General features: G+C 37.5%; 1 long non-coding RNA gene across 1 annotated transcript; it reads right to left on the bottom strand.

Annotated features, from left to right (window-relative positions):
- Nucleotides 1-674: 674 nt before the first annotated feature.
- LOC141583737 (uncharacterized) lies at nt 675-13,871 on the bottom strand. Its single transcript, XR_012516597.1, has 3 exons — nt 9,611-13,871; nt 5,414-5,444; nt 675-2,474 (listed from the first exon to the last, which is right to left on the bottom strand). It is a non-coding gene; the product is annotated as an uncharacterized LOC141583737 (long non-coding RNA).
- Between the last annotated feature and the right edge of the window lie 576 nt (nt 13,872-14,447).

Here is a 14,447-nt window from a genome sequence, read left to right on the forward strand (position 1 = left end):
TCAAAAGCTACAAAGAAGGACATTACATAAAGGTAAAGGGATCAGTGCAACAGCAAGAGCTAACTATCCTAAATATTGCGCACCCAATACAGGAGCACCCAGATGCATAAAGCAAGTTCCTTAATGACCTACAAAGAGACTTAGACTCCCACACAATAATAGTGGGAGACTTTAACACCCCATTGTCAATATTAGATCAGCAAGGCAGTTGTGTTCATTATAGGTATGAATCCCAGAGTCCACTGCGCAAAGAACCTGGAGTACAGATGATTAAGGGCAGGAGAAAAAGGTGGCTCTGGCTTTGGAAGAGAGAGCCTGAATTCAACCTTTCTTCACTTCTTTGTTTCATCTGGGACCCCAGCTTACTGGATAATTCCCATGCACATTAAAGGCAGATCTTCCCCATTCAGTTCACTGAGTCAAATGTCAATCTTCCCTGGAAACACCCTCACAGACACACCTGAGGATTGCCAAACCACTTGTTTTCCCTTTTAGCAGAAGAAAGATGGGCTCAGTGCTTACAGAAGCATTGAAAAGTATCAGTGCTTCACCAGTTGTATGGATATCCCTTAATCCAATCAAGTTGATGGTTAATACTCAAAATCAACCATAACAGATATCTTCTCAAGATTCTTTATGCTAATACAACTAAATATAAAAAATTTTTCCCTTACTGTATGCAGTCACTTACTATATGATTTTCTGGATATAATAATATATCCTGGATATCTTTTTCCTTTGTCCTGTATCAGCAATTAGAAGCATACTAATTATTTCTTTTAACAAGTGTATAGTATTTCATGATGTGAATGTATATACTGTATTTCACTCTCTCCTCTCATACCTATAATGAACATCACAGTCCCCTAGGCTCTCCGGCCTTCAGCTTCTAACTGAGGTTTATAACATGGACTTCCTTGGTTCTAAGACCTTTGGTCTTGGATTGAGTCATGCTACCCGCTTTCCTAGTTCTCCAGCTTGCATAGGGTCTATTGTGGGACTTCTCAACTTCCATAATTGAGTGAGCCAATTCCAAGTCCCTTTCATTTCTATCTTTCTCTCCGTTTGTCTATCTCCATAGATATATATGGGAATATACATTAGGTAGGTGCAAAAGTAATTGCAGTTTATTATTAGACATATAATAACATAAGGAAAGCAATGAATTATTATGTACCCCATATTTTACACAAATGGTCAGTTACTATATATTTTTCTGAATATTTTTCACAAAATAATATATCCTGGATATCTCTTTTCTTTTTTCTGTATCAGTAATTAGAAGCCTACTAATTCTTTTTTAAAAAGAAATGCACTGAGATATGTCAGATATATATAAGGAAAATGTGGCACATATGTACCATGGAATACTATGCAGCCATAAAAATGGGTGAGTTCATGTCCTTTGCAGAAACATGGATGAAACTAGAAACTGTTCTCAGAAAACAAGAACAGAGAACCAAACACTGCATGTTCTCACTCATAAGTGGTGTTGAACAGTAAGAACAGAGGGACACAGGGAGGAGGGGAACGTCACACACCAGGGCCTGTAAGTAGGAGATGGGGGCTAAGGGAGGGATAACATTAGAGAAAATACCTAATGTAGCTGACAGGGGGATGCATGCAGCAAACCACCATAGCACGTGTATGCCTATGTAACAAACCTGCATGTTCTTCATATGTACCCCAGAACTTAGTATAATTTTTAAAAGTAAATCGGATGCAGTCTTGTTATGCTGCCCAAGTGGTCCTCAAACTCCTGGGCTCAGGCAATCTCAAACTCCCAATTAGCTGGGACTATAGGTGTATATCACTACACCCAGCTATTTTTTGTACGATTTTTAATGTTGCAGAACCAATAAATTAAGTAGAGGAACAATCTCTCCTACCAAGTATATAATACCCAATTAATAAGTGTCCAAGAAAAACAGTTATATGCTTTTCGTTTTTCAACTAAAAGGTGCCAGGGAGATTCCATGATTACCGCAAGTAATTGGATCCACTGAAGATTTATACTGGCAAAAATATAGATGTCACACTAGTATGACTTAAAAGTCAAAGTATTAACATTTATCTAATTAAACCTTAACCAAATTTCTTATTTTTTGTATTGGGAAAAGCATTTTCTAATATGATTTTTCTGATGCTATGTATCTTCTAGTTCATTTTTGTTCAGCCCCCACCCTGTCACAGTACTTATTAATAAGATTAAAAGATTAATCTTTTGTTAGTTACTAATATTAAATAAAATTTTTTAGTCAACGAGCTGTATGTCTGTTTTTTTCTGACCAACTTTCCACAACCATCATAAAACGATAACAGGGAAGCCACTGCTAAATTTTAAAAAAGTAAGTACTATGCAAAAGTTGACTGAGTAAGAAAATTTTACAAGAGACCGCTTTACCTTAGTAGTAACAGTCAAGTTTTCATCATCTGGTTTAGGGCCTGAATCCACATACAGATCGTGGAAAATGCTTTAAAGCAAAAATATACAATAAAAATGAGCAACTTGATTTTTTTTTTTACTAATTTTAACTGCCCGTTCATATTCAGCTCCCTCCCACCCCCCTATCCTCCCCACCCCCCCAAAAAAAACCACAAACTGGGAAAAGGTCAGCTATCTCTATATGAAATGACATTTCTTGATACAATTAAGATATGGCCTCTGTTCTAAAAATAGATTTTGGTTACCTATTTCTGCCTCTACCTGTCTAAATATATACAATGTTGAATGAAAACTGACCTTGAGCTCCATAACAAATAGTGACAGCCAATATATTGGCAGAGCTTGACAATAATTTACCTTCACAAATTATTTGTCCTGAAGCAGAACATGAAATTCAATTAATGGATGACCTAACTTTTGTTACCTAAACTAGAAGGCACCTTATGACCTAAAACAAGGTAGAAAAATACACTCTCTCGCCCGTTATCTGTCTTTCGTTAAAAGACTAATCTGTGTCACTTCAAAATGGCAGTCTTGATTCCTCAGCATGAAAACCATTTAAGAAGGTCCCAATGCTTTCCTTTGTCCTAAGAGAATACAGAGAATCCTCTGCTATATTTGAAATGTGTGAGAGCTAAATGTACCGAAGTCTAATAATGAAGGTATATTTTCTTATTAAGGATACTCTTCCCAGAAAGATTAGAACATTAACAATTATAAAAATCCACTTATTTTTACTCTTTAGTTCCTAACTTATGCAAGTCCACATAAACTAGTAAGCCCTTAAAAACCTTTATAGACACTCAGATAACCAACGAGAGACACTGCTGAAAAGAGTCCTGGCAGTTGTACCTCTATTTCTCTAAGTACTATCTAAATATCTTTCTTCCTATGGGTTCTCACTTCCAGGTTCCACGTATGCAGGGCTCCAGGGCAGTCTCCAATCTTCAAATATTCAGTCTATGAAACCACAGATTTTTGAAAGGATGGCCTCAGATCACCAGGATCAAGAGTGCTCTATATCCCTGCTCCTGAATAACAACCTAACTGAAGTCTACTACCAGCACAGACACACCTCCAACTACCCACCTGAACTTCATGACTGATTTGATAGCCAGTGATGACCCTGACCCAGCCTACATGGATATGGGAAGGACATCAGTAAATTAGGAAAAGAGGCAGAGATGAGGCGACACCTACCCTGGGCCACAGATCTATGTAGTTCAGCAATCTCCAGCCCATCAGTACTCAAGGGGCTGTAAGCCACCCCTCTGTAAGTCAGGATGGAATTAGATGATACCGCATTTCTGTCTGCTATAGAGACTCCTCCAAAGGTTTTAGCATCTTACAACAGAAATCTTCAAGTTTGTCAGTTCTTGATTTAAAAAGAGCACAGCAATCTGTTGAGAGCTTCCTTGAACCCTCTATTTTAATGTGCCTTTGTAGATAATTCCCAGTATCTTGTGTCCTTCATCTTTATAATTTATCAGACTTGTCATAAACCCCAATATTCTAATCTCTTATTGAATAATCCATATCCAGTGTTGTTTCTCTTTAAACTTGGCCTTCCCCTGCTCATTCCATTCTTAGCCATTTCACTGGGTTCACCAGCTAATTTCATTCTCATTCTATCCACTGGGTGCACCAGATTCACTCCCCCTCTGTACTATTAAAATACGTGCTAGGCCAGGCACGGTTGCTCACACCGGTAATCTCAGCACTTTGGGAAGCTGAGGTGGGCAGATCACCTGAGGTCAGGAGTTCGAGACGAGCCTGACCAACATGGAGAAACCCTGTCTTTACTAAAACTACAAAATTATCCAGGAATGGTGGTGCATGCTTATAATCCCAGATACTCAGACAGCTAATGTAGGAGAATCACTTGAACCTGGGAGGCAAAGGTCGCGGTGAGCCAAGATCGTGCTAATGCACTCCAGTCTGGCAACAGGCGCGGAACTCTGTCTGAAAAAAAAACAAAACAAAAATACCAATAGAATTAAAAAAAAAAAGAAGGAAGGGTATTGGGCTTTAAAACGAGTTCAAATCTCATTTCTACCACGTCTTATGTCAAAAAAAAATCCTAATTTCTTTGAGTCTCAAGTTCTCTAGAAAATCATTTGACCAGAACATTCAACACAGACTGAAGTACTAGAAGATATTTTAATTAGTCCTAAGATTCTTTAAATTTCTGTAATTCTGTGTGCTTTTGGTTCCGTCTGTAGGAAAATTGGGAATACATAGCCTGCACAATTTGAAAACAACAAAAAACACCAACAAAGAAAAGTCATGGAAAAATAAAAATAAAAAAGCATTATGGAAGTAGGCAGAAATACTAGCCTAAACAGAAAACAAAACTGGGAATTTAAATAATTTCTCTCCAAGACTTGCCAAATCTTGGTTTTGTAAACCTATGGCCAAACCTCTACACTGCCCTAAAGAGTTTGATGACTAATTAAAAAAAAAAAAATCAAAATAAAAGGGTGCTGGTTACCACAAAAATTGTGAAATTTATTAGGACAAACTCAAGGACTAACCTCATTTCTAACAGTAACCTAAGATGAGAGTTTAACTTATTTAAACTCCTTAATTTAGACATTAATTAAAATAATCTGATTAATCTTATTCAGACCTATACCTTGATCAAAGTGCTGCACAGATATCTCTATCAATCTGTGCTGAGGAGCAAGAGAACAGATTTGAAAGCCAGTTAGGCTGACGGTCAGACTGTGGGTCAGCTACTTTGTAAGCTATGGAATCATGATCCAATTAACCTCTCTCTAAACCACAGTTGCCTATTTAATAAGCAGTAGGTTATAAGAAAACAAATGTTGTGATGACTTTATGAGATAAATGCATAGCACATATATAATAGGGTATTTAGCCTAGAATATAACACTCAATAGATGCTAGTTTCTTCCATCTATATTTTCTTAGTTAACATAATTTTTTAAATCTGTGAAATCCTACCTGACTGCAGATTCAACAGAACTCCCAGAATCTATTAAAGAAAAAGGTAAAATGCATTTTAAATCAATAATGTATAGAATATTAAAACCATATGAAAGTATGGTGATACATTCCTGTAATTTCAACTGTTTTGGAGGCTGAGGAAGGAGGATCACTTGAGAAACCCAGAAGTTTGAGACCAGTTTAGGAAACATAGCAAGACTCTACCTTCATTTAAAAAAAAAAAAAAAAGTATGCACAGTTGTGTACATGATTCAGATCATTTTTCTCTAAAATACAGGACTGATGCTTTGTTACAAAGCATTAATTTGGGAGCATACCTGGGACTTTATTAGCATTAATATAAATTATACCTATTGGTATGTAATTAATGCAGTTAGAATTCTTCCCTTACTTTGTATTTCTTCAATGCAAAGAAGAATAAATTTATCAAAATTTGATATCTACAAGTGTACTGCAGTATGCAAGTCATCCTAGCCAAACCCTATGAAATTGGCTAAAAATGGTATTGTTAGCAGAACAGGTAGAATGAGTGACCAGTGTCAAACAGCATGATTTCTGGACCAAAATATGAGGGGGGCAGTTAAAATCAGAGTAAATAGTAGTACCCTTTCTGCACTTCATGTGTGGAAAAGACACACCTGCCATGTTTTTCTCTGCTGTCACACCACAGCAACAATTATCAAAAAAGGTGGCTTCTGTGACCAAACATGGAGAGGTTTTCCCCATCAACAAGCAAGCAATCACTTCTGCAGACGACACAAACTGGGTGTCATCCAATTCAGTTCTCTTACTCTGTCTGCAGATAGCATCAGATTCCACAGGTAAGGGCCGAGTCCCATGAGACTGCCTCCCTATATCAGTCCTAAGTCTGAAACTCCAGATATTCCTACCAATTGGCTTCAAATTGGGGTTCCCAGGACTCCCTCTTTGGGTTAAATTGAATTGCTGGAATGGCTCAAAGTACTCAGGGAAACATACTTAGCAGTATACTATAAATGATATTACAAAAGGTACAGATGAAGAGATGCAAAGTATGGGGCTAGTGGCAGAGAGATTCCATGCCCTCTCAGGATGCACCACCTTCCAGGAACCTCCATGTATTCAGTGATCTGGAAGCTCTTCAAGCCCAGACCTTTGGGTCTTTATGAAAGCTTCAATACATAGGCATCACTAATTAATCACTGGCTGTTGGTGACTGACAACCTTCAGCCCGTCTCTCCTCCGCAGAGTTTGCAGAATGAGACAGAAGATGTCAACCCTAATCAGTCATGTCTTGAGGATGGTGACCAGTTCCCATCCTAAGTCTACCTAGGAGCTTCCAGCCATCGATCATTAGCATACCAAAAGACATCACTTTGGAAATTCTAAGGAATTTAAGAATTGTACACCAAGAAATGAGTCAAAGTCCAGATTTTACATCTGCAGTTTTGAATTATGTGGTTACAGATACTAATAGTTAACTGTATTCCAAACATATTACATTGAAAACTCCATTGAAAACAAGTCATAGTGTTAGTGTGCCAGTCTGAGAAGCACAATACAATCTTGAGCTAGTGCCCTTTATCCATCCCAGGATGTCAGTCATTCCTTTGTCCAGTGCATTCATACTGCATATGCTGTCCAGCCATTAGTCATCAACATCATTAAGGCCTGAAGGTCCAGGAACACTCAAAGCGGGGGTGAATAGTGGCCTAACACTATATGACAATGCCTACATCATTCACCTCACTTCATCTCGTTACATAGGGATTGTATCACTTCACATCACAGGAAAAAGGGTGAGAACCATACTATATATTTTAAGAGGCCAAATTCAAATAACTGTAATTTCAGCATGTTGCTATAATTTTCCATTTCATTATTATCGTTAATTTCTTACTGTACCTAATTTATCAATTAAACTTTATCATAGATATGTAAGTATAGAAAAAAAAGTGAGTGAGTCAGTACTATTTGTGCTTTCAGGCATTCACTGGGGCCTTTGAATGTATCTCTCACAGTTAAGGGGGAACTACTGCACTTTGTTGTAATACAACACAGTCTCTCTAGCTCTTCAGTTAAAACTATTCAGTTTAGGATAAAACACCCTATCACCAGAAGTCAGCAAAATATAAGAATCAGACCAGAAATAGGGATTCTTGCAAAAACTTTCCAGCTGCCAGTGGAGAAGAGCTCAAGAGATACTAATGTGTTACTCTGGCCAATACTCTTGGGGAAAGTGCTGGGTGTTTTTACTTAGTTGTAGCTATGTGCTGTGCCCTACATATAAAATTCACCTGCCATTTTACCTCCCAACAGAAAGAACGACTGGAAAGATTACTGCTTTAAGAGCTTATCCACTCTGAACCACATCACAGAACAATACTCTGTCTCAAAAACAACAACAACAACAACAAAGAAACAAACCCAATTGTTCCCATGTAAAAATAAGTCTAGGTCCACACTAGATCTGAAGAGTTCACAGTGCCATGAGACAGGACAGAAATCTATTAAAAAATTATATTCCTGCTTTCTGTAGAAATAAAACTGTTCAATTTAAGCTTTTGTAAGACAAGAAAAGAGCAAAAAATGCAGAAGTAAAACTTGAAAGCCCATTTCATCATCAAGGGCTCATGATCACGAGACATTCACCAACTATATATATTGTTCAAAACATTTTGATATGAGTATGTTGCAGTTTCATTCAAGGATGTCCAAGAGGTTAAATAAGAGAGAATGTCATTTGCTATTTGCTATTTTCAGTTTTTTTTTATTTAAGAGAACATTAAACCTCTTTAGAGAAATGAATTGTCATAACTTCATAGGCTACAGGCTCATGAGTCATAATTCTAAGGGCATTTGTAAAATGTGGTTGTGAATGCTTGCATTCTGAACTTTTCAGCCTTAAACTCTCATATAGTAAATATTTGCAGATACAAACTGATTAAACGAAAGCCCATTTTAGTCTGACATTATTTTTCTCTTTTTTTGTTTGAGACAGTTTTGCTCTGTTGCCAGACTGGAGTACAGTGGCACAATTTTGGCTCACTGCGACCTCCACCTCCCGGGTTCAAGCAATTTCCGTGCCTCAGCCTCCCAAATAGGTTGGACTACAGGCACGCGCCACCATGCCCAGCTAATTTTTTATATTTTAATAGAGATGGAGTTTCACCATGTTGGCCAGGATGGTCTCGATCTGACCTTGTGATCTGCCTACCTCAGCCTCCCAAATGCTGGGATTACAGGTGTGAGCCACCGTGCCCAGCCCATTTTTCTTTTACTTTTTTTTTTTCATTTATCAGCAACAGGAGAGTCTAATTAAATGTGATAGAGTAATATAAGGGAACACAATGAAAAGTATACAATAAATTAAACCAGAGCTAATCACATCAATGTGGATACATCTGGAAAATATACAAAGTAAACAAAATAAAGTGGCAGAAAGATACATAAAGTGTAGAACAACTCACATTCCATTTTAGGACACAAAAATTCTGCATATTATTTCTGAGGATCACAACATAGTTAAGGATTTCAAAAGGGTATTGAAGTGGAAAACAGCCAATGATGTTGGTAGCCTCAATGATGTTCATGATGTTGGTCACCTCTATGCAATTTTTTTTTTTAAACTTTTATACCAAAAAGTCTCAAAAACAACCATTTTAAAAGACTGTCTTCCAGCTATGAATGAATGATTACTTTCCTAGTTCTTGATAATCAAAGATGCTACAAACACACCCATACGCACACATGCACACACAATCTGCTCGTCAGAACATCTCATTGGCTTCAGATCATCAGTGTAATAACATTAACAAGAAATCTCTAAAGTTAATACAGAAACTGACATCTCAGTAAATCTTTCCTTTAGGTAAATATCAGAACTCCAACCAGCACATAAGACACTGGAAATATCTCAGAGTCCCAAAATTCACTGCTGTGAATCCCTGATAAGTATAAAAATTCCATATTGGAAATGTTATGCTATTCAAAATATTAAAATAGAAATACCTGAGTTAAAATTCATATTTTTAAAATCTTGTTTTCTAATACTTCTAAATTAATTTTTATTGAAATATGGATACCAACAATAACATTTATGTCAGTGCCTTCCATGCAATGTAGAATAAAAAGAATTAGGCGTAAGAAGAATATGAGTACTTCCAATCATTTAATGTACTTATTTCCAGCATTCTAGTTGTATTAAAAATGTACCTGCTCTCGTGTGTACATTCTTTCTTTGTACTGCTTCTCTCACAACAGGATCTTCCATTTCAATGGTAGGCTGAATGGGTTTTAAAAGGAAATAACTAAACAATCATATATATTTTATACACTATAAAGTTAGTAATTAAAAATAAATATATATAATTATCTTCAAGTAAGGATGTTATTCAGGAGGCACTACAAAGCAAAGGAGACATGTCATCAATTATATGTAGGTATGACAAGGCCAACAAAACATTCATACAGTGTTAGTATCAAGCTGAGTACTCACACCTGGCTATGAAAATAATTACTTAAGGTTTTGAGAGTTCTTTCTGGCATCTTCTTTTCATTGCCTAGGACAGCAACGTGATGGAAATATACCGAGTAAAATAGGAATATAGGATCCCTAAATCACAAAGTTTATATTTCAAAAGTGAAATTGTTTCAAATGCCTATAACTAAAATAGAATAGTATGGATATTAATGTGAACACGTTGGGGTGATAAGGATAAAAGGGACCATTAAACGTGGAGCATATCATAACCTGAGAGAATCAACATCAAGGCTGATGGTGAATGCTACGGAATATTTAAACTTGAAATGTCAGAGGCATTGATGCAGGAAGACCACAAATATTTATATGTGCTTCCCCTTGTCCTGTCACTTAGGAAATACACAGTTGGAATGCCAGTTCAGGTGATTGTATGAGTCACCTCTCATCAAACAAAGTGTTATGAATTGATCAGCTATGATACACACTTATAACAGTTTCTCAAAATTCTCATTTTCCCATACCCACATTGGCTACTGAAGCACCTACATTTCTTATATCCTTTTGTTTGACCTTAAGAGTTTCTTGATCGAATCATGCAAGATTTAAAACACATCAAATAAATCATATAGAATAAGCTTTCAATAGCAAAGAGAAAACATTGACTTGCCAGTCTTGATGGAAAAGAATAAACTTTTATATTTCAAGATCAGTGCAGTATTTGTAGAAAATGACAATTTTGGTATTCACAGAATAAATTTTATAATATGACTGCCTCTAAAGTTAGCTAAGTTTGGTATATCATCTTACTCTGTAAACCACTTTTATAAAACAGCTATCATATCAAAGAACTGGCTGAACCCCCAAAAATTAGCCAAAATGCAACTTAATGACATCTTATTCACTCATATCAATGAAACTTCTTGCTCTGAGACCTAACAGTTATGAAAAGAAATTAGCTGCTGTGATTTACCCCAATTTTAGCACTCCCTCCTGCCTCAAGTACTCTCCACAGCAATAACGGCTTTTGCTAGACCAGGCATATGCCCAAGGAACTGAAAGTGAGGTGTCTCAAGTTTCCTTGAAAATCCCCCAACAAACATCCTCCCCCTTGCCCTTTCACAGTCCCTCTTCCTTTGCAAAAGCAATCTTTAGATCTGTCATCCTGATGATTCTCTTCCTACTTTTTATAGATAATTGTGACAATTTTTTTCACCTGTATTCAGCAATAGTATATACCAATAATTTTTTTTCATCTCATTCTGCTTCCTCTGTGGCTAGAATCCTACTTCAGAAATAAAAGGAGATTAATGCCTTCACTTGATTCTGTTATTATTTTTTTAATTGCTGTCCAATGGTTCTTTTTCCAGATTTCTCTAAAGGAAGGCTATTTCCTTGTTATTCTGAGCTGTGTCCAAGGAACAGCGCCAACACCACCGGAGTACTTCTGAGAAAGGCAGAATCCCACACGTGCTGAATGAGAATGTCCATTTTCCAAAAGCTCCTCAACTAATTCATGAAAATTTGGATACTCTGTTCTACACTAATGTGCTTCCACATTTGTTTACCTTAATTGCCCATCTGGAACTTAGCCTCCCTTTCTTCCCTGTTAAGTCCATGAATTTAATTCTGCACTATAAGCCATAATGTTTCTAGTAAACTTTTAATCAGGCTATACCTCCTCTAACTTTCTCTTCATGAATCACGACGCTCTTCAATTATGTTAATCTGGCCTATATGATACTATCTAATTAAGTTATAACATTCTCTATAAAACTAAATTATGGCCATACATGGCTGACCATTTATGGTGATGATCATCTATGGCAGATAAAACACAGGTCTGTGTGGTGAGGTACCTCAGTCCTTAATGCCTCTCCAATAGTGAGAATGACAGCAAGAGCAGGAAAATGTTACTCTCATTCTCTGACACATTTTGGTGCTGGAAGCTGACATTATCTTCCTTCCTATTTCTATCATCCTGCTCTTCCTTCTACAAATCAATTTGACTTTACTACCCTCCTTTACATACACTTGCGTACTGTTTCTTCATTTATTCCATGTACACTCTGCCCTCCTTATTCTTTCTCTTTTATTCATTTCCTCTTCCTTCTTTCCTGACTTGCCTTAGATTTTAGAGTATCTTAAAATGGGAACTAAAAATTCAGCTCCTTTAATGGTACTCTCAATAGACTCAACTACTGATCCCTGATTAGATATACAACTTATCAAAATTTTACTTCTCCTTTACTTATTATACATTTAATAGAACATTTTCTTTAGCTATTTGAATATACTGGTGCTCAGATTTTTTTAAAATCCATGAAATTACTTTAAAAATAAAATAGTATTCTTACCTTCTCCTTTTACATTGACTGTACTGTATTTTTTTTTTCCCCTGGAAGGTCTAGGTAAAGGCTCTGACACTTTCTCGGGGACACACTGTTGAGGTGATATCGAGCATGAGTTTCCATTTACAAAATTATAATGAGTTGCATAAAGACTTTATCAATTTTTTCTCTTTTTTTTGAAAAAGGGTCTCACTCTGTCACCCAGGGCTGGAATGTAGTGGCATGATTATGGCTCACTGCAATCTCAACCTCCCAACCTCAAGCAGTCTTACCACCTCAACTTCCTGAGTAGCTGGAACTATAGGTGTGTACTGTCATGCTAGGCTACTTTTTTATTGTTATTTTTGTAGAGACAAGGTCTCACTATATTGCCCAGGCTGGTCTCAAACTCCTTTTTTTTTTTTTTTTTTTTTTTTTTTTTTTTTTTTTTGAGACAGAGTCTCACTCTGTTACCAGGTGCCAGGCTGGAATGCAGTGGCATGATCTCAGCTCACTGCAACCTCCACCTCCCTGGTTCAAGCAATTCTCCAGCCTCAGCCTCCTGAGTTGCTGGGACTATAGGCATATGCTACCACACCCAGCTAACCTTTTTTTTTTTTTTTTTGTATTTTAGTAGAGACTGGTTTTCACCATGTTGGCCAGGATGGTCTCAATCTCTTGACCTCATGATCCACCCGGGTTGGCCTCCCAAAGTGCTGGGGTTACAGGTGTGAGCCACCGTGCCTGGCCCACACCCCTGGTCTTAAGTAATCCTTCCACTTCTGCCTCCCGAAGGGTTGAGATAACCAACGTGCACCGCCACAGGCAGCACTAATCAATTTACTTAAATAAATAGTTTGCCCAAGCTTGGTGGCTCCCTCTTACCCCAGCCCTTTGCAAAACCAAGGTAGGTGGATTGCTTCAGCTTGAAGTTCAAGATGAGTTTGGGCAACATAATGAGAAACTATCTCTACCAAAAAATAAAAAATAAAAATGAGTTAGGCATTGTGGTGTGTGCCTGTAATCCCAGCTACTTGGGAGGCTGATGTGGGAGGATTACTTGAGCCTGGGAGGTGGAGACTGTTGCAAGCCAAGATCATGCCACTGCACTCCAGCCTAGGCAACAGAGCAAGACTCTGTCTCACCCAAAATTTTATTTTAGTATTTTAAAACTAATTTGACTTAAAAAATAGAGAAGCATGTACTGAAAACCAAAGCATTCCAGTAGAGAATGTCATCTACACTTTCTAGATTAGGCTCATATGTTATCTTCATATGTCCATCGACTTGCTTATCCAAGCATGGCAGCCCAAAGGAAACATTCACAGGCAATATATTAGCATGTGCATATTTCAGTCAGGAACTAGCTTCAAAGTACCCAACTCTACTTTGCAATCTCCTCCAAACATAAGAAAACATTTAAAAAATACATATTGGCAGCCTAACACGGTGGCTCACGCCTGTAATCCCAGCACTTTGGGAGGCTGAGGTGGGTGTATCATGAGGTCAAGAGATGGAGACCATCCTGGCCAACATGGTGAAACCCCATCTATACTAAAAAATACAAAAATTAGCTGGGTGTGGTGACGTGCACCTGTAGATCTGGCTACTTGGGAGGCTGAGGCAGGAGAATTGCTTGAACCAGGAGGTGGAGGTTGCAGTGAGCCTAGATCATGCCACTGCACTCCAGCCTGGCGCCTGGTGACAGAGCAAGATTTTGTCTCAAAAAAAAAAAAATACACATAAACACACACACACACACACACACACACACCCCAACAGGTGCATTGGCTCACATTCGTAATTTCAGCACTTTGGCAGGCCGACGTGGGTGGATCACCTGAGGTCAGGAGTTTGAGAGCAGCCTGACCAATATGGTGATACCCTGTCTCTACTAAAAATAAAAAAAATTGTCCCAGATTGGTAGTGTGCACCTGTAGTCCCAGCTACTTGGGAGGATAAGACAAGAGATTGCTTAAACACAGGAGGCAGAAGTTGCAGTGAGCAGAGTTCACACCATTGCACTCCAGCCTGGGTGAAAGAGCAAGACTCCATCTCAAAACTTACACACACACACACACACACACACAAATATATATATTACTTGGTATAATACAATATTAAAAATTTTTAAATATCCTCATATAAATATTTCAGTGTTGATATTTATGATAGAAAACTTGGAAATACGTCATACTGAGCATCAATAGAACACCATAGAAGATGCTTCCTTTAGGTTAAC

The sequence above is a fragment of the Saimiri boliviensis genome, chromosome 2 (genome assembly GCF_048565385.1).
Source record: "Saimiri boliviensis isolate mSaiBol1 chromosome 2, mSaiBol1.pri, whole genome shotgun sequence".
NCBI classification, from domain to species: Eukaryota; Metazoa; Chordata; class Mammalia; order Primates; family Cebidae; genus Saimiri; species Saimiri boliviensis.